A 4,641-nucleotide genomic window follows, 5' to 3' on the forward strand; every position below is an offset into this window, starting at 1 on the left:
GGAATACTCATCAGAGCTCATGAAGGGCATAAGGAGGTTCAATGGAATCTCTATGGTCTCTAGATGAGCCTCAGAGTCCTTTTTGTTCCTCAAAGGGAAGCTCCTTATTGATCACTGGACGTCCCAGGAGGTCTTCCTCCTTGGGATTCACGTCCTCCACTCCCCTTGTAGGTTCGGCCATGGTGCTTATGTCAATGGCCTTGCAATCTCCTTTTGGGTTCTCTTCTGTATTGCTTGGGAGAGTACTGGGAGGGATTTCAGTGATCCTTTTACTCAGCTGGCCCACTTGTGCTTCCAAATTTCTAATGGAAGATCTTGTTTCATTCATGAAACTTACAGTAGCCTTAGACAGATCAGAGACTAAGTTTGCCAAATTAGAAGTATTTTGTTCAGAGTTCTCTGTCTGTTGCTGAGTGGATGATGGAAAAGGTTTATTATTGCTAAACCTGTTTCTTCCACTATTATTAAAGCCTTGTTGAGGCTTTTGATCCTTCCATGAGAAATTTGGATGATTTCTCCATGATGAATTATAGGTGTTTCCATAAGGTTCACCTAAATAATTTACCTCTACTATTGCAGGGTTTTCAGGATCATAAGCTTCTTCTTCAGAAGATGCCTCTTGAGTACTGTTGGATGCAGCTTGCATTCCATGCAGACTCTGAGAGATCATATTGACTTGCTGAGTCAATATTTTATTCTGAGCCAATATGGCATTCAGAATATCAACTTCAAGAACTCCCTTCTTCATAGGCGTCCCATTGCTCACAGGATTCCTTTCAGAAGTGTACATGAATTGGTTATTAGCAACCATGTCAATGAGTTCTTGAGCTTCTACAGGAGTTTTCTTTAGATGAATGGATCCACCTGCAGAAGTGTCCAGTGACATCTTTGATAGCTCAGATAAACCATCATAGAATATATCCAGGATGGTCCATTCTGAAAGCATGTCAGAAGGACACTTTTTGGTCAGCTGTTTATATCTTTCCCAAGCTTCATAGAGGGATTCACCTTCTTTCTGTTTGAAGGTTTGAACATCAGCTCTAAGCTTGCTCAGCTTTTGAGGAGGAAAGTACTTGGCTAAGAAAGTCATGACCAGCTTATCCCAAGAGTTCAGGCTGTCTTTGGGTTGAGAATCCAACCATAATCTAGCTCTGTCTCTTACAGCAAAAGGGAAAAGCATGAGCCTGTAGACTTCAGGATCTACTCCATTAGTCTTAACAGTATCACATATCTACAAGAATTCAGTTAAGAACTGAAAAGGATCTTCAGATGGAAGTCCATGAAACTTGCAGTTCTACTGCATCAGAAAAACTAATTGAGGTTTCAGCTCAAAGTTGTTTGCTCCAATGGCAGGAATGGAGATGCTTCTTCCATGTAAATTGGAATTAGGTGCAGTAAAGTCACCAAGCATCTTCCTTACATTATTATTATTTTCGACTGCCATCTCCTCTTCCTGTTTGAAAATTTCTGAAAGGTTATCTCAGGATTGTTGTATTTTAGCTTCTCTTAGTTTCCTTTTCAGAGTCCTTTCAGGTTCTGGATCTGCTTCCACAAGAATGTTCTTATCCTTGCTCCTGCTCATATGACAAAGAAGAGGGCATAGAAAAATAATAATAATAATAGAGATCCTTTATACCACAGTATAGGGATCCCTGTGTGAGTAGAAGATAAGGGGGAGACAAAGAATGTAATATAATGGAAGAAACACAACTGTGAGGAGGGTTGAGATGTGAGATGAGATGTTAGTAGATGAATAAATAAATAGAATAAGATGAGAGAGAAGGGATTTTCGAAAATAATTTTTGAAAAAGAGTTAGTGATTTTTGAAAATAGTTTTTGAAAAATGTTAGTAATTTTCGAAAATTAAGATTTAAAAATTAAAATAATTAATAAATTAAAAAGAAATTTTGAAAAAGGGGGAAGATATTTTCGAAAATGAGAGAGAGAGAGTTAGTTAGGTAGTTTTGAAAAAGTTAAGAAACAAACAAAAAGTTAGTTAGTTAGTTGAAACAAATTTGAAAATCAATTTTGAAAAGATAAGAAGTTAGGAAGTTAGAGAAGATATTTTGAAATCAAATTTTTGAAAAAGATAAGAAGATATTTTTGAAAAGATATGATAGAGATTAGTTTTTGAAAATGATTTGATTTTTAAAATCACAATTAATGACTTGATTCATAAGAAATCACAAGATATGATTCTAGAACTTTAAAGTTTGAATCTTTCTTAATAAGCAAGTAACAAACTTCAAATTTTTGAATCAAAACATTAATTGATTATGTTATTTTCAAAAATTCGATATAAAAATAAGAAAAAGATTTTTGAAAAAGATTTTTGAAATTTTCGAAAATAACTAAGAAATTTGAAAAAGATTTTGAAAAAGATGAGATTTCCAAATTGAAAATTTGATTTGACTCAAGAGAAACAATTTGATTTTAAAAATTTTTGAAAAAGTCAATCCAAATTTTTGAATTTGAGGAGAGAAAAAGGGAAAGATATTTTTTTGATTTTTTTGAATTTTTATGATGAGAGAGAAAAACACTAAAAAGATGCAATGCATGAAATTTTTAGATCAAAACATGTGATGCATGCAAGAATGCTATGAATGTCAAGATGAACACCAAGAACACTATGAAGATCATGATGAACACCAAGAACATATTTTTGAAAATTTTTTTAATGCAAAGAAAACATGCAAGACACTAAACTTAGAATTATTTAATGCTTTGGCACTAAGAATTCAAAAATGCATATGAAAAACAAGAAAAGACACAAAGCATGCAAATGCAAAGATCAAACAAGAAGACTTACCAAGAACAACTTGAAGATCATGAAGAACACTATGAATGCATGAGAATTTTCGAAAAATGCAAGATGCACATGCAATGGACACCAAACTTATAACATGACTCAAGACTCAAACAAGAACACAAAAATATTTTTGATTTTTATGATTTTCTAATTTTTTTGGATATTTTTTTTTTCGAAAATTATATGAAAAAGAAAAATAAGGATTCCAAAATTTTTAAGATGAATTCCAGGAATCTTGCCATGTTAATCTAAAGCTTCAGTCCAGGAATTAGACATGGCTCACTAGCTAGCCAAGCTTTCAATGAAAGCTCCAGTCCAAAACACTAGACATGGCCAATGGCCAGCCAAGCTTCAGCAAGATATCAGAATATACTGCTCATTACTTATCAAATATGTAACTTGCCTCTATGCTGATGGTTAGGAAGCCTCAGTCCAAAAGAATTTAGACATGGCTTTACAGCCAGCCAGGCTTCACATGCTTCATGAAACACTAGAATTCATTCTTAAAAATTTTGAATCTAAGAAATTTTTTTTTTCGAAAACAGGTGAGAAAATTTTGAAATATTTTTTTTGAAAAATTTTTTTTGAAAAGAAAACAAAAAGAAAATTACCTAATCTGAGCAACAGGATGAACCGTCAGTTGTCCATACTCAAACGATCCCCGGCAACGGCGCCAAAAACTTGGTACGCGGAATCGTGATTACACTTTAATTATGTAGAATTCATTGCTCTTTCTTTCCCTGGAAATGGCGCCAAAAAAATGACGCTAATACCATGGTTCACAACTCCGTGTAACTGACCAGCAAGTGCACTGGCTCGTCCAAGTAATACCTTACGTGAGTAAGGGTCGAATCCCACGGAGATTGTTGGTATGAAGCAAGCTATGGTCACCTTGCAAATCTCAGTTAGGCAGATATAAATTGATAATGGTGTTTTCGAATAATAATTAATAGAATAGGGATAGAAATACTTATGTAATTCATTGGTGAGAATTTCAGATAAGCGAATGGAGATGCTTTCGTTCCTCTGAACCTCTGCTTTCCTGCTATCTTCATCCAATCAGTCTTACTCCTTTCCATGGCTGGCTTTATGTGATACATCACCACTGTCAATGGCTACTTTCGGTCATCTCTCGGGAAAATGATCCAATGCCCTGTCACGGCACGGCTAATCGTCTGGAGGCATCACCCTTGTCAATGGCTTCATCTTATCCTCTCAGTGAAAATGGTCAACACACCCTATCACGGCATGGCTATTCATCTGTCGATTCTCGATCATGCTGGAATAGGATTTACTATCCTTTTGCGTCTGTCACTAACGCCCTGAAATCACGAGTTAGGAGCTCGTCACAGTCATTCATTCATTGAATCCTACTCGGAATACCACAGACAAGGTTTAGACTTTCCGGATTCTCTTGAATGCCGCCATCATTCTAGCTTACGCCACGAAGATTCTGATTAAGAGATCTAAGAGATACTCATTCAGTCGAAAGTAGAACGGAAGTGGTTGTCAGGCACGCGTTCATAGGGAATGATGATGATTGTCACGTTCATCACATTCAGATTGAAGTACGAATGAATATCTTAGAAGCGGAATAAGATGAATTGAATAGAAAATAGTAGTACTTTACATTAATCTTTGAGGAACAGCAGAGCTCCACACCTTAGTCTATGGAGTGTAGAAACTCTACCGTGAAAATACATAAGTGAAAGGTCCAGGCATGGCCGAGATGGCCAGCCCCCAAAACGTGATCAAAGGATCATAAGGTAATCCAAAGATGTCAAATACAATAGTGAAATGTCCTATTTATAATAAACTAGCTACTAGGGTTT

At 35.7% G+C, this 4,641-nt stretch overlaps 1 non-coding gene across 1 annotated transcript; it reads left to right on the top strand.

The window, feature by feature from the left end:
• The first annotated feature begins 940 nt into the window (after nucleotides 1–940).
• Nucleotides 941–1,048, top strand: LOC112739431 (small nucleolar RNA R71). Its single transcript, XR_003170367.1, has one exon. It is a non-coding gene; the product is annotated as a small nucleolar RNA R71 (small nucleolar RNA).
• Nucleotides 1,049–4,641: the final 3,593 nt, after the last annotated feature.

This window comes from Arachis hypogaea, chromosome 13 (genome assembly GCF_003086295.3).
Source record: "Arachis hypogaea cultivar Tifrunner chromosome 13, arahy.Tifrunner.gnm2.J5K5, whole genome shotgun sequence".
Taxonomy (NCBI): Eukaryota; Viridiplantae; Streptophyta; class Magnoliopsida; order Fabales; family Fabaceae; genus Arachis; species Arachis hypogaea.